At 33.9% G+C, this 17,211-nt stretch overlaps 2 protein-coding genes across 2 annotated transcripts in view; one reads left to right on the top strand and one right to left on the bottom strand.

Moving 5' to 3' along the window:
• Nucleotides 1-4,721, bottom strand: part of LOC111057312 (RYamide receptor-like) — a 108,522-nt gene extending 103,801 nt beyond the window's left edge. The window contains exon 1 of the mRNA XM_039421921.1: nucleotides 4,507-4,721. The gene's annotated coding sequence lies outside the window, so the exon portion shown is untranslated. The remainder of the gene's footprint in view (nucleotides 1-4,506) is intronic.
• LOC111064454 (RYamide receptor-like) overlaps nucleotides 1-17,211 on the top strand; it is a 390,152-nt gene that overhangs the window by 319,560 nt on the left and 53,381 nt on the right. The gene's annotated exons all lie outside the window — the stretch shown is intronic.

The raw sequence follows: 17,211 nt of genomic DNA on the forward strand, positions 1-17,211 counted from the left end.
TAGTGTGACATGTAGTAGTGACCAATGCATCTGTTTTGCAATTTATTGTTGATTAACTCTGAAGTGGAAATGTTGGGAGAGATTCTAAATTGCAAAATGTGTATCGAGGCAATCATTGATTTCTCCCTAAAAACCGCGGTCAACAAAAATCTCGTAAACAGCTTTTTCGTAGCTTTTTGTGTGCTTCAACGTGATAATAACTTTCCCGTAGCTATTCAGTGTAATTGTATTTATCCTTCCAATAATTATTGCTCCGTGTACAAAATAATTCAAGATGATTTTGACTATTTCACATGATACATTGTGATGAAGATGAAGTTTCGAGTGGCCTCAACACACCTGATAGATACGGCCATTCGGTGAGCTTAGAAATATTTAGCTTAATCGTTGATAGCCTACTATTATTACTAGTAGTTCTGTGAACAGTAGACCTCACGCAGTATTCTCATCCATAAGTACCTGATTGAAACTATAGACCTTATGGAAATACAGCAATAGACTGGCTTCTCCACACATCTGTGTAATCACTTGTCAGCTGATTTATGATGAATAATTCTAAAGTCTGATTTTTACTCTAATATTGGCGTATGAAGGAGGCTCCTTTTTCTTTTATATTATCCTTGAAATGTAAAATTTCCAAAAACCTTGTATATACGTCGACGCGCAATTAAAAAGGAACATACCTGTCAAATTTCATGAAAATCTATTACCGCGTTTCGCCGTAAATGCGCAACATATAAACATATAAATTTAAACATTTAAACATTTAAACATTTAACATTTAAACATTTAAACATTTAAACATTTAAACATTTAAACATTTAAACATTTAAACATTAAACATTTAAACATTTAAACATTTAAACATTTAAACATTTAAACATTAAACATTTAAACATTTAAACATTTAAACATTTAAACATTTAAACATTTAAACATTAAACAGTTAAACATTTAAACATTTAAACATTTAAACATTTAAACATTTAAACATTTAAACATTTAAAATTTAAACATTTAACATTTAAACATTTAACATTTAAACATTTAAACATTTAAACATTTAAACATTAAACATTTAAACATTTAAACATTTAAACATTAAACAGTTAAACATTTAAACATTTAAACATTTAAACATTTAAACATTTAAACATTTAAACATTAAACATTTAAACATTTAAACATTTAAACATTTGAACATTTAAACATTTAAACATTAAACATTTAAACATTTAAACATTAAACATTTAAACATTTAAATATTTAAACATTTAAACATTAAGCATTTAAACATTAAGAGAAATGTCAAACCGTCGACTTGAATCTTAGACCTCACTTCGCTCGGTCAATGAATATTATTTATCAAAAATCGAACCTTCTGAAACGTTTATGAACAATCTGGAGATTCTTCGCATTCCTAAATCCGCCATAATTTCTTAACCATGGCTACCATAAGTCTTGAAATAAAGGTAGCAATTAATTCAATCCAACCCCATCATCATTTCCATTCAGATTGAAACTTTCATGGTGCCCATTCAATTGTGCCAACATTTTTCGTGGCCTATCCGATGACGTGAATGCGTTCGCTTTTAAAAATGTTATATTTTGCCATATTTAGGTATTTTGAGCTGGTGCGAAATACTTGGAAAATGGGTAAAAAAGTAGCAAATGATTGATAAATAGAGACATCATCAATTGAAGTCATGGAAAGGTGGAAGGAAAAATGGCAAATTGATGCTTCAAGACAATACAATCAATAGAAGCCAAGAAAATCACGTTACGAGAGAATTCTATTCGAATTATTGTATCAAAATTTTAAATTTTATAGAGTAATGACAGCTTCAATCCTCCTCCACGGCAGTGAATCATGGGTGACAACAAAACCACTTGAGAGTAGAGTGCAGGCAGCCGAAATGACATTTCTCCGCAGAACATATCAGAATGAGGATATTAGAAGTGGGTTAAATACGTATCTTCAGTCTGAATGAGAGTGGCGCAGTATCGGCATCAATGAAAGAAGCATGAGTCAAAAAAATGCCTACTGAGAGGTTTCCTTTAAAAATTTTCAATTAACAGCCAGTAGGCAAGATAGAGGTTGGCAGACCAAAAATGGCAATAATATTCATTTCATATTTACCATAGAATAGGATGATTATTTGAATCCTATTATATTAAGCAAGCAATTCCTGTATTTTTATATTTAAATTTATATCTAGTTATTTATGTTCATTGGGTCTCGAAACGGCTCTAACGATTTTCACGAAATTTGAAACATAATAGGTTTATGATATAATATTCGATTGCACTAGGTCTCATCCTTGGGAAAACTCGCTGACCGACATTGAAAGGATAATTCATCCTTGGCTGAAACAGCTGTGGATAGTAAAAAAGTGTGTGAGCGAGTGAGTATGTGAAAAATCAAAATATCGCACCCCCGAAATTCATAAGATGACATATAGCCAGCTGTGAAATATGAACACGATCATTTTAGAGAATTGTGTTCTGTTTATCAATAAATCCTATTATATTAAGCGAGCAATTTCTGTATATATATATATATATATATTATATATATATATTATATATATATATATATATATATATATTTATATGTTTATGGGTATATATTTATGTTCAACGGATCTCGAAAACGGCTCTAAAGATTTTCACGAAATTTGGAACAAAGTAGGTTTATGATATGAAAATTCGATTGCACTAGGTCGCAACCCTGGGATAACTTGCTGAAGGACAGTAAAAATTTAAATACGTCCTTGGAAAACAGCTGGAAATTTTGTCGTCTGTCGATACCGTAATGGAATGAAAAGAAAAATTCAACAAAACTCATTTTCGTTTATTCCTATTTTTTTCAGAAAACATGTTTACTTCAGAAAGTCCAAATAGTAACTAGATGCTCTTAGATGATACATAGTATAGTAACAATTAATATTGTAGCAAACATAGTATATCATTATAAATCGAATTCATAGTATATCTATTTGTAATTGATGATGTGTTTGTTTTTTGAAGTGTGAATAAATTGTTATTTTGATGAGTGATAGTAGCTTAACCTAGATTTTGATTTGGATTGTAGTATAATTTGACAGTTTTGGGCATAAGCCTGTTGTGCCTCCTCATATAACTGTAAAAATAATGTACGACTGAGAAAATGAATAAATAAATATAAACTATAAATCCAATCTTTCGTTACAAATTTTCTATGCTTTTACACCCCAGAGCAAAGCTCGGTCCCCCGATATTGAAAATAACGAGCGAAGCTTGATGCCCCGATTTTATAACATTATTACACAAAACAAATCGTAAATAGCAGCTGAATGCGAGTCGGAGCAGGCTAGGCTATAGCCTAATCCTCGATTGTAAAAAGAAAAAGAAGATTATTGTATCAATGTGGTCCTATAGTCTCGATGTACGAATAATAAATGAGAATTAATGTTTCCACTTCGGATATTAATTTAAAAGTGAAAGGGAACTCAGCTAGTATTAGCTTGAACCAAGCATAAGTGGAAAAAGCCGTTAAAATTTTATAAGCATTAATATCATCTTCCTAGCCTTTCTGCTTAACAAACGGGTGTATAAGCACAGCTATCTCTGGTTGAATGACTCACCCAATGAGATGACAACGCTGTAATACTAGGTACAGCTTTCAGATCGCATAACACAATACATTTCAAACTATTTTGAACTTCTCACTCGCTTTTCACTTCTTTGAACTTAGTCTAACCAGTTAATTGGAACGATAGTTTTGTTATGATGCCATTCTCCACCGGAAATTGGGACTATTGTACCTATCCCTAATACCTAATGCCATTAAATAATCAATACCTAATACATTAGGCTACTTGATGCTTAATACCATACTTGATACCTGATACCATAGAAAAAAATAGCATAATACTATATTTTCTTTCTGCTAATACCTATTCAAGAATATTTTTTTAACCACTGATTGCTTAATAGATAATCAACCGAAGGAAAAGTTTCTATTGAAATTAAACTGTCAGCATTCTAAGAGCCTTCCTTTTGTGCGTAAATACCGTCGTCGACCACGACAGGGTGAGTATCTCAGATTGAGTGGATTTCAATTTGTCTAAATAACCTGAAAGATTATGATCAATTATGTTTTAATGAGGGAGTTTGAGTTTATACTTTTTTATACTTTTAAATGGCAATATGTTGATACTATTAGAAATGTTTTGATTCTTGAATAATAAACACAAATAATGAAAAGTTATTTGATCAGCCGTTTTAGCACACTTGAAAATTGGACAATATGAATGTCAACAATGCTTGTGGCCGTCGACTGTGGAAGTTTACGCACAAACGGAAATGCACCCTTAGCTGATATATTATGTTCCCCTGTAAAGTATGAACAAATAGACTACCCGTCTACCTTCAAAGAAACTTCTCCTTAGAAATATTATTCTTATATCAAGAAACGTTTAATACTGGAGACAGTGACATGTTCTTGTATATCCATATCTCTACCTTGTTTTATTTCCGGCTTATTCCTTCCGTATCATTTGTAGTCGTTCACAACTGTAAAGAACGGTACATTTATGATAATCGAATGTGATTGATCACTTTTTCAAGTTTATTTCATTGTAGTTTATGTTCTTTTGAGTGGAATATCACGAAAGGGACAGAGTACGGGGATGCAGACTTGTGTGAGGTGTGATTGCGGGGTGAAATCGCGTGAAACTGGAAGCGCTCAAGTGACAGCACCTCGTCTAGAGCGTTTGTCGTTTAGCCACGCATGCGTCAACATCGCATACCCGCTTGCGCATTCCCGGCCACGCAATTGTAGGGATAGTGACTATCCCTATATTACTTTCCTTGCCCTATTACCATAGGTAAGGAAAGTATTGCTTTCCGAAAAAAATTAAGGTACTCCAATTTCTAAATTTCTACGTTCAAGGTCCCCTGAGTCCAAAAAACTGGTTTTTGGGTATTGGTCTGTATGTGTGTGTGTGTGTTGTGTGTGTGTGTTGTGTGTGTGTGGTGTGTGTGTGTGTGTGTGTGTGTGTGTGTGTGTGTGTATGAGTGTATGTGCGTCTGTGTACATGATATCTCATCTCCCAATAACGGAAAGACTTGAAATTTGGAACTTAAGGTCCTTTCACTATAAGGATCCGACACGAACAATTTCGATCAAATACAATTCAAGATGGCGGCTAAAATGGCGAAAATGTTGTCAAAAACAGGGTTTTTCGTGATTTTCTCGGAAACGGCTCCAACGATTTTGATCAAATTCATACTTAAATAGTCATCGATAAGCTCTATCAACTGCCACAAGTCCCAAATCTGTAAAAATTTCAGGAGCTCCACCCCATCAATGCAGATAGATTGCCAATTATCAGGCTTCAGATAGAATTGAAACAAAAAAAAAACAAGTGGAGTAGATTGAGCATGAAAATCTCTACAATTAATGTTCAGTAACATTTTCACCTAAAATTGAAAAGAAGCTTTAAATTCGAGAAAATGTGATTATTCAATTGCAAATTATTGTTGATTCTATTAAATCATTCACTATGAAGTGATAGCAGACCTCATGTGTGTCTCCAGCGCTATTGCCCTGTCACCAGCTGACTCAAATCTTTGAATAGTAGACTTGAGATGCGCGGGAACACTAGCGTCAGGTGATAAATTTTCATAACGGCAAGGAAAGTTGTGTGAGTGCGCCACACCAGATTTTTTTCTTAGCGTTTATACAATTGATTATTCATAAACATCATGGATTTTTGCAAAAATGGTCTGAAATTAAAATCGCTCAAACTCTCTGGCCTGATAGTACCTGACGAGAAGAACAATAATGATATGTCATCAAATTGGCGAAATTCACTCTTATTCTTGAGTGATAAGCTTTTTGAGGAGGAAAGATTTTATGTATCAGCGAATAACTCACTCTGTATAGCTAAACGTCCCATATAGCACGATACTTCTTAGGTCAACCTTCACCCATATCCCGAATATCACCCAAATCTGGGAGATATGCATTTTTCATGAAATGCATGAATTTAAAATCATGGATTCTAGCAAGAATTAAAATAACGCTTACACTCTCAGGAATGATAGTACTTGAACAATAATATGTCATCACATTGGAGAAATCCACTCCCATTGTTGAGTTATAAGCTTTTGAAGATGAGTTATTTTTCTGATTTGATATAGAGGAGGAAAGATTTCTGTTTCAGTGAATAACTCACCCTGTATTGTATCTAAACGTCTGATATTATGGCAGGACATTTGTTAGCTCAATATCCATTCATAGACCGAATATCACCAAAATCTGGGAGATTGCATGAGTTTTTCATCATGGGTTTTTGCAAAAATGGTCAAAAAATCGCTCAAACTCTTAGGAATGATAGTACTTGTTGAGAGGAGCAATAATACATTAAGGTATCACATTAGCGAGATTCATTCCTATTCTTGAGTTATATAAGCATTTGAAAATGAGTGATATTTCTGATCTGAGAGTGGGGAAAGATTCTATGTTTCAGTGGATAACTCGCTTTGTATTGTTGTAAAACGTTTCATATTATAGCACGATATTTGTTAGGTAAACCTCTATCCATAGCACGATGTGTAAGCAGTATGGGACGGCGGGAGAAGCCTCCACCAATATGTAAGCAGTATGGGACGGCGGGAGAGCCTCCACCAATATGTAAGCAGTATGGGACGGCGGGAGAAGCCTCCACCAATATGTAAGCAGTATGGGACGGCGGGAGAAGCCTCCACCAATATGTAAGCACGATGTGCCTACACCCAAATATGTAAGGGGAAAAACTATGATAACAAAAAAGAACAGAAGAACTTTAATTAATGAATCTTTAACATATATACATTTGAACAAAACAAGATTAATTTCATTATAAAACAATATTTGATATGAATTAATGGGGAAAACACTCGCTTGCTGGTAATGAGGATTCAATGTTTGTGGCTATGAAAATTTAAGAACAATGATTCAGTAATCACCTACCTTTTTTGAAATAGCTTCCCACTTTGGCATCCACTGGTATTTCGCGACTTTAGTATTTTAAAAAGAACAAATATTAACTGAACCAATGAATAGGCTCAGACCCGTCTCCTTAACAATACAATTATTTTAATACTGCCCGATCTGTGACAGAATAACTGTACTATTAAACGAACCGAAATCCAGCCCCTTCACTGGATCAGCCGGACTTAACTTTCAGTCCTATCGAACGAGCTCACACACACTGACACACTGACCAAAAGTAAAATTTTGGGTATTGAATAAACTCAGTCAATGCCAAACATGAAAGCCATTTCAAGAACATGTTTTATCAGTCGCACAAGCGGCACGTTTGTTATTAAAACAAAAGAGAAGAGAGACATTAATTTTGACACAAATGAAATAAACACTCCTTCTGTCAATGACAAAGATTGTTCAAAGACAAAAAACTGTTCATTAAAACTTTCCAATTTAAAACTCTAAAATCCTGATCAATGTGAGACAAATATATGATTCATATATATGTCCCATATGACCAGGTGACAGATGTCAACCAAATCTAGGATATTTGTATCTTTCATGAAATGCATGGATTTTTTCATAATGGATTTTTGTAGAAATGGTCGAAAATGTAAATCGCTCAAAACTCAGGAATGATAGTACTTGACGAGATATAGTAATATATAATATAGTATGGAGAATTAATTAGAGAATTTTCAGAAGGGATCCACCCAGAGCCTTGCTGTCCTATTGGAAGAAAGGCCGAGGATGCTGCATCGGTTCTCGTTAGAGAGTCTGAGCGTGGTGCACCTATAGCCAAGGAGAGCGCTCATATGAAATCAACCCACCAGTCCAGATCCAACAATCAACCACGGACGCTGATGTAATAGTGAAGAGCGGCAGTGTACCTATTATTGGAGACTCTTCGTTGAGGAACATGAATCTGGCACTGAGCAAGGATGAGGAATGTAAGACTGCAATCGATATAATCCCTGGCGGTAGAATACAGGACGTGAGTAGATACCTCAAAACACAGACTATCCTGCCAGACAAGTAATTATGAATATTGGTACAAATAATATGAGAACTGCGCGAACAACTAACCATGTCATGAGACCACTGGGGCTCACCATCGAAGCAAACCAGATAAAATTTCCGGGCACCGAGTGGTTTGTCTATACCAGTCATAGGAGATTACAACATGAGGTTTATTGAGGAAACAAACATGGCGCTTCATTTCATGGCGGATCAGCCAAAAATTAACTTCTTGGACAACACTTATGAGCCGAAAAGGCAATACCTTGACTGGTGTAGCTGTAAAGTATAAAACTACAAAAATGTAATAAAAAAAGATATGTACAAGTTGATAAATATCTGATAGGTATTTATGTACATGATTCACATATCTGAAACATATCTGGTCTTTTTTGCGAGAAACATGAACATGGAATCATATTTGCAGAATTCCTTACCGTTCAGGAGATAAGAACAAATTAATTTAGTCAAATCTGAGATACTTCTTGTCTCAGTGTGGTTGACGATGGTTAGTCCATGCTACCAATCAATTTATTGTGAGAAATGAAATTCACTTAAACTTTGTGATCTCATGTTCTCTTTTGCGAAATTCACGAATCTTGAATCATACGGTATTTGCAAAATTACTTACCGTTCAGGAGATATGACCAAATTTCAGCCAAATCTGAGATACTTCTTGTCTCAGTGTGGTTGACGATGTTACTCCATGCTACCAATCAATTTTTTGTAAAGAATGAAAATCGCTCAACCTTTGTGATCTCATGTTCTCTTTTGCGAGAAACACGAATCTGGAATCATATATGCAAAATACCCTACCGTTCAGGAGATATGACCAAATTTCAGCCAAATCTGAGATACTTCCTGTCTCAGTGTGGTTGAGGATGTGATTGTCCATGCTACCAATCGATTTTTGTGGAAAATTAAAATCGCACAAACTTGTGATTTTATGGTCTTGAATGCTTGAATACAAATCTGGAATAATATTTTCGAAATTCTTTACCGTTAAGGAGATATGACCAAATTTCAGCCAAATCTGAGATACTTCCTGTCTCAGTGTGGTTGAGGATGTGATTGTCCATGCTACCAATCAATTTTTTGTAAAGAATGAAAATCGCTCAAGCTCTGTACCCAATCCCCTACTTATGTTCTCTCCTGCGAGAAACACGAATCTGGAATTATATTTGCAAAATTCCTTACCGTTTTGGAGATATGACCAAATTTCAGCAAAATCTGAGATATTTCTTGTCTCAGTGTGGTTGAGGATGTGATTGTCCATGCTACCAAACGATGTTTTGTGGAAAATTAAAATCGCACAAACTTTGTGATCATGGTCTTGAATGCTTGAAATACAAATCTGAATAATTTTTGCAAAATTCCTCACCGTCAGGAGATATGACCAGATTTCAGCCAATTTGAGATACTTCTTGTCTCAGTGTGGTTGACCATGGTTTAGTCCATGCTTCCAATCAATTTTTTGTAAAAAATGTAAATCGCTCAAACTTTGTGATTTTATGGTCTTCCATACGAGAAACACGGAATTTGGAATTATATTTGCAAAATTCCTCACCGTTCAAGAGATATGACCAAATTTCAGCCAAATCTGAGATACTTCTTGTCTCGGTGTGATTCACGCTGCTAGTAATCAATTCTTGTGGTAAATGAAAATCGCCCAAACTTTGTGATCTTATGGTCTTTGATGCGGGAAACACAAATCTATAATAATTTTTGCAAAATTCTTTACCGTTCAGGGGAGTGATGAACGAATTTCAGCCAAATCTGAGATACATTTTGTCCCAGTGTGGTTCACGATAGTATCTCAGATTTAGCTGAAATTTGGTCATATCTCCTGAACGGTAAAGAATTTTGCAAATATGATTCTCGCATCAAAGACCGAGATCACAAAGTTTGAGCGATTTTCATTTCTCACAAAAAATTGATTGGTAGCATGGACTTATCGTGAACCACACTGAGACAAGGGCTATATGAATAAAGTTGAGCATTTGCGTATATTCTAAAATATGGAATATTGCTTCATTTTCTATGAATAAACGTGAGCAAAACCTTTTGCTCATGCATCAAAAAAATAGTTTGAGCATTTGCTCAAAAGTAAAAGCTTTTGCTCAAAATTGTATGAATAAACTAGAGCATTTGCTCAACTTTTGAAGTAATGCTTCAAAAAGGTGAGTCTAATCTAGAGCAGCTTATCACTTTTGCTCATAGTAAAATGGCTAAACTAATTTGTATGAGAAGAGGAAACTATACAGTACAGATACGATCACAACCAATAGTTAAGAACTATAAAACTCTTTTAGATTCAACCATGATATATATCACCATTATCACTATTACACCTGATATAAAAGATAGCCATCACAAATAGGAATTAAGAAGACGAGAGTGTAAACAATTATAAGAAGGCTATTGATATTATAAGAATTGCTGATGATTATTATAAAGATGACATTTTTTCACGCTATTATTTCAAAATTCTAAACCTTAACTAACCTAAAACTCTATTCATAATAGAAAACAGAGCAGACGACGCAAACACAAGCGGTGCCCCCCACTGCATATTTAGCGCTTCCGTGAGCTATAAAAACAAAGTAGGCTACAAAAGCGAATCAGCTGATAAAAAAAATCTTTAAAATACGTGAGCATTTGCTCCAGAGTTCAGGAGCATAAGGTAAGAGTATAAGGGTAAAGCTTATTCATATGAAAATGAGCAAATGCTTTTGCTTCTACATTTTGCTCATGAGCAAAACCTTATGCTCCATGCTCTTGCTCATGAGCATTTGCTCTGGTTTTATTCATATGGGCCATTAAGTATCTCAGATTTGGCTGAAATTTGGTCATATCTCCTGAACGGAAGGAATTTTGCAAATATTATTCCAGGTTCGTGTTTCTCGCATGGAAGACCATAAGATGACAGAGTTTGAGCGATTTTCATTTTTCACAAAAAATTAATCAGCCCAATCTGAGATACTTTTTGTTTCAGTGTGTTTCACGGTGGTTAGTCCCATTATTACCATCAATTTTTTGTGAAAAATAAAAATCGCTGAAGCTTAGTGATCTCACGATCTTTGATGCGAGTAACACGAACCTGGAGTCATATTTGTACCAATCAATTTTTTTTAGGAATGAAAATCGCTCAAACTTTGTGATCTTCTGGTCTTTCATGCGAGAAACACGAACCTGAATCATATTTCAAAATTCCTAACTGTTCAGGAGATATGACCAAATTTCAGCCGAATCTGAGATACTTCTTGTCTCCCTGTGGTTCACGATGGTTATTCCATGATACCAATCATTTTTTTGTGAGAAATGAAAATCGCTCAAACTTTGTGATCTCATGGTCTTTGATGCGAGGAACACGAATTTGGAATCATATTTGCAAAATTCCTTACCGTTCAGGAGATATGACCAAATTTCAGCCAAATCTGAGATACCATCGTGAACCACACTGAGACAAGAAGTATCTCAGATTTGGCTGAAATTTGTTCATATCTCCTGAACGGTGAAAAATTGATTGGTAGCGTGAATCACAGGGAGACAAGAAGTATCTCAGATTTGGCTGAAATTTGGTCATATCTCCTGAATGGTAAGGAATTTTGCAAATATAATTCCAGGTTCGTGATTCTCGCATGGAAGACCATAAGATCACAGAGTTTGAGCGATTTTCATTTTTCACAAAAAATTAATCAGCCAAATCTGAGATACTTTTTGTTCCAGTGTGTTTCACGGTGGTTGGTCCATTATTACCACGGTATTTAGATGGAAACGGTAGGGGTCATGGAATGTGTGCGCAGTTGCCAGCCAGCTAGATTGCGTCATCGCCACCAACCGAGGTTTAAACACCTATTGCCAATTTATGCAACTGATTTTTGTTAAAACAGATGATTGGTTATAAAATGACGTCAGTTACACCGGAAATTTAGCACAAACATGCGCGTGACACCTACCGTCTTCGTCTATATACCGTGCATTATTACCATTAATTTTTGTGAAAAATAAAAATCGCTGGAGCTTAGTGATCTCACGATCTTTAATGCGAGTAACACGAATCTGGAATCATATTTCCAAAATTCCTCACCGTTCAGGAGATATGACCAAATTTTAGCCAAATCCGAGATACTTCTTGTCTCCGTGTGGTTCACGATTTTGTGAGAAATGAAAATCGCAAAAACTTTGTGATCTGATGGTCTTTGATGCGAGAAACATGCTACTAATCAATTTTTCGTGAGAAATGAAAATCGCTAAAACTTTGTGATCTTATGGTCTTTAATGCGAGAAACACGAACCTGGAATCATATTTGCAAAATTCCTCACCGTTCAGGAGATATGACCAAATTTCAGTCGAAACTGATATACTTTTTGTTCCTTTGTGTTTCATGATAGTTAGTTCATGATTTTCATCAATTTTTGTGACATAAGATTTTATGTTTCAGTAATGAATTCTTTATTGTAGCGAAACGTCTTATATTATAGCATGACACTTGTTTAGTCAACCTCTATCCAAAGCCCGAATATCAAACAAATCTGGGAAATTTGCATTTTTCATGAAATCCATGATTCATGGATGATGTTCATGGATTTCTAAAAAATAATCGAAAATAAAATCGCTCTAACTCTCATGAATGATAGTATTTGACGAGAGGAGCAATAATATGTCATCACATTGGCGATAGTCACTCCTATTCTTGAGTTATAAGCATTTGAAGACGAGGGGTTTTTCTGATCTGAGAGTGGAGTTAATATTTTATGTTTCACTGAATAACTCACCCTGTATGTAATCTCATATCTGGGAGATCTGCATTTTTTATTAAATCCATGAATTTTGCAAAAATGTTCAAAAATTTGAATCGCTCAAACTATTTAAATCGCTCAATAGTCACTCCTATTCTTGATTTATAAGCATTTGAAGACGAGTGATTTTTCTGATCTGAGAGTGGAGTTGATATTTTATGTTTCACTGAATAACTCACCCTGTATGTAATCTCATATCTGGGAGGTCTGCATATTTTATTAAATCCATGAATTTTTCAAAAATGGGTCAAAAATTAAAATCGCTCAAACTCTCAGAAATACTTGAAGCTATAAGGCAGATTCAGTATTCAGGAAATTCTGCACAGTTCTAATAAATCTTGTATGAATAGTACCATTAGTAGCCCTAATACTTTCTAGCTAATATTTTCTATATTTTTATAGGTAATGGTAATAACACTTAAGCTCAGTTCAATTAATTTAAAATGTTACAGGTGATTTCGGAGTACGCAAGTACCATCATTACACTCACTATTTTGATTTGTGATTTTGTCCACTATCACTGAACTTACATCATAAATTACGACCACTTTATCTCTCTAAATATGATACTGAAATCATCCAGTTTTATAATCATTCTATTATCTGTGTTATGAAGAATAGAAGGTAAAAAATAACAGACACAGCATTTTAAACAAATTTTACTAATCACTTTATTATGAACTTCCGAGCTACATATATAGTCTCATTCATACCAAAATAATATACACCTAAATGTTTAGAACATGAACATCATTACTTTTACAACATATAGTATTATTATCATCATCTTTACAATTAAGAAGACAGAAGAAATGAAATAAAGTAGCCATCAGCTTGAAGTGCTCATCCAACAAAACCAACCTTTCATTCACAAGACAATTTTCAAATCTTAGTTTGAGTTTCAGCCAATTCAATTCTTTATAAACTGTAGTTAGAATATGCTATCTTCTACTTGTGAGGAGTGTGCCCATCACTTATATTATATCATGAAAGTATAATATACGTTGAATATACAATTTCCTCATGGGTTTTCTCTCACAATCAATACCTATACAGCAATAAAGGAAGAATATGCATACTTCATGTGAGTATAACCACTCTTAAATTTTGCAAAGGAGGCGCGTTAACTATAACTAATTTCAATGAACATGTGATGAAATCTTACATTCTTCATTCCTTTTAGGTACTGTGCCAACTTTCTACAACAAAAAAAATGTTTATAATTTTATAAACAGGAGTAGAAGCTTGTTTTGAATGAACGTTTTCATAGAATTACACTCGATTCATGGAAGAAATATATAACTGAATAAGTCAACTACACAGATATAGTCTTGAAGTGGGATTCTCTCCCACAGCAAACGGTCAATGTTGATATTGAATAAAGCTTTTAAATTAACAACCAATCTCGAGAAAATAAACTAGTTTACAATATAAAAACAAACTAAACTAAAATATAAAATATTTACAAATCAAATCTAGTCTACTATGAAACAAGTACAAATAAAACAATCATTCTCTTAACATCTTCGTCATGTGCTAATGAAACAACATCATTTGTAACCAGATTAAAAATGTAGTGAAATGGAAATAAAATGTCCTCAATTTCTTCCAATATCTATTAGATTATAAGATGGCATAACAATAAGATGGCCTACCGTACTCTCGTAGTCAAAGCTACATAGAAACTAACACTCATTTTTAAAAGACATTCATATAGAAGCACTATTGTAAAATGACACCTACTGGATTGAATTATTTCATTCTATAATGGCATATTTGATCACTATTACAAATTATAAAATTAAAATCGTATATTTATTAATTATACTTTAAATACATACGTACATTACATGTATATTATTTGTATCCATGATAGTGAGATATTTAGCATGATAAAATTAGCTTTGCCTACTCCCTTCAATATATGGTTCTTTACTTGCTGATTATGGTCTATTTACATATAGAACTGAAGTGGAAGATGCTTTAGTTTGCCTATAGGAGGACGGGTGAAGGGTGCAGTTGACTCTCTATCTCTCTCTCCCCACCCTCTGGGTGAAAGCTATTTTTTTATCGAGTCTGCTACTTTCATTTCAATAAATTCACAAAATGCACATTGCTTACTAGAGACAAACACTAATAATTGATTATAGTTTTTTTTTTAAAAACAATAGTTCGATAGTGCACATCTTCTGCAAGTATTAAGTGTGCAGGACATTGATTTTATATTATTCATCTGGCATATTTTGGCAATCTTCAAAATTTACGATTTCAATCATACAATCTCAACAACAGCATAGCTCAACAGCTATTAAAGTTTTATGATTTATTTTTTACGTTATATTATTACGGATTAATTAGTTTTGTCTTCGTATTTGATAAATATTTTCATTGTTGGTATACATGCTAACAGTGACATAAAGCTTCGTTGATCATAGTATCCACTGAGAAGAGCTCCATCTGCTTTATGTCTGAGTAATATTGATTACTCATGAGAAATCAAATTAATACTAGTTTCTTCACTATAATTCCTCAGTGATGAGATTTGACAAAGTGATAGTCATGGATAAATGACCATTGGGCATTTCATTCTTGTTAAATTGGCTTATACTGGGAGGATATGTTGAAAAATTGAATGAAGACCTCTAGAACTAAGCCGTGTCGACATTTTTCAAGTACTCTGAGAGATTGCAGCTATTTCTTCAGTTTATTACAACTCTAAATTGATAAATTGCCATTGATTATGTCCTATTGCACTATAACTCTAATTATGGTCTGTTTTCTTCACAAATTATATCTATATAGGACTATAATTATTTTGCATATATTTTAGGACGCACCAATTTACTGTATTGCACGGAACTGGTAATTGAATAATTCAAGGGATCAATCATCAATCATGAATTAGGTGAATTTTGAAAGATGTGTAGCAATTCACCATAAGCTACTACTGTAGTACCTTTTCAACATGAACTTTACTGTATCTTCTATTCCATTCTAATCACACTTGAGAAATGATTGGAAAGCGAATAAGCTACATACAACTCAAACTATAAAGAACTCTTAAAAATTCAACATACGACTGATCCCTTGGGAAAACTATTTTACACAGCTGTAGATGTGATGACGGTGAAAATGGACCGACTGGAATGGTGGGGGAAATCAGCTCGGTAGTGAATCGGCTCAAGATGAACCAGCTTTACGAACCTTGAAAAAACGAAAAAATTATCAAATAATTGAATTAAAAATGAAATAAAGCACTGAATTGAGAATGAAACGCGCGCGTTGAAACTTGAGACACAACAGTTTCTTACATGATGGCATCAACAGATTTAGTTAATTCATCAAATGACCAAAAATTATTACACAATCACTCATGGAAAACATATTAATAGAAAGCAAAACCGGAGTCAGCCAGAAACCTCTATTTCCAAATTTAATTGAATTGATTAGATATTGTAAGTTTCTAAAATCTGACTTGCAATTGAATAAATTGTAGCTGATTATAGTAAATGTCATTGCAATTCGAATTGTGATTTGAACGTCTACCTAACATGTTATTCTCATCAAAGATGAGAATTTTTTATAATTTGAAATATTTCAAGAAAAGAGCAACTTCTTTTCAATCTGGTAAGGTTGACAAAAATTGAAACAAGAACAACTCAATAAAGGCATGTATATTATGGCTCATTCGTAAAATATATATTTATAATTTTATTCTGACGGACAGGTTTCACTTATGCAAGTATTAGTTTCCTCCAGATGTTTGTTTTCAACTAGATGTATTGAATAGTTCAGTGATTCATTGAATTATTATTAATCCAGTGTATTTTTTTGTAATTGTTTATGGGAAAGATTGAATAACAATTATGGCTTATTGGAAAACCTCAACTGATAAAAAACGTTCTCAATGGTTGGAATAGCCAACTCAAATACTACTCTAACTCAATTTACTGTCTAGTCCGGGCGCAAATGTCATGACTAAGGCATTTTTGGGTAACATCCGTGGAAGATATCTCAATTTCTTCGATAGGTCTATCATAAAAAGTACCGTGATGATGATAAGTCGAAATCACAGGCAAACACCTCAGAAAACAAGATGGCCGCCAAAATTTTCAGGGTTTTGCTATATCGCTTGTATTTCAACCGTTTTTCGAGACGAAAATATTTTTCCTACAGTACCTTGAAAAGTGGCCATTCCTGCACTGATTACAGAACGCAAAAAATCACTTTTCCGCTAGTGCGGGAAAAATTTTTCCTGCACTCCACATTGCAACATGGCAACACAAAATAGTTGGTGGGTTATATGGAGGATTAGTGCACGAAAACAAAAATTATGTTGGTAACAATGACTGTGGTTAGATTTAGATAAGAATCAT

The sequence above is a fragment of the Nilaparvata lugens genome, chromosome 2, assembly GCF_014356525.2.
Source record: "Nilaparvata lugens isolate BPH chromosome 2, ASM1435652v1, whole genome shotgun sequence".
Classification (NCBI taxonomy): domain Eukaryota; kingdom Metazoa; phylum Arthropoda; class Insecta; order Hemiptera; family Delphacidae; genus Nilaparvata; species Nilaparvata lugens.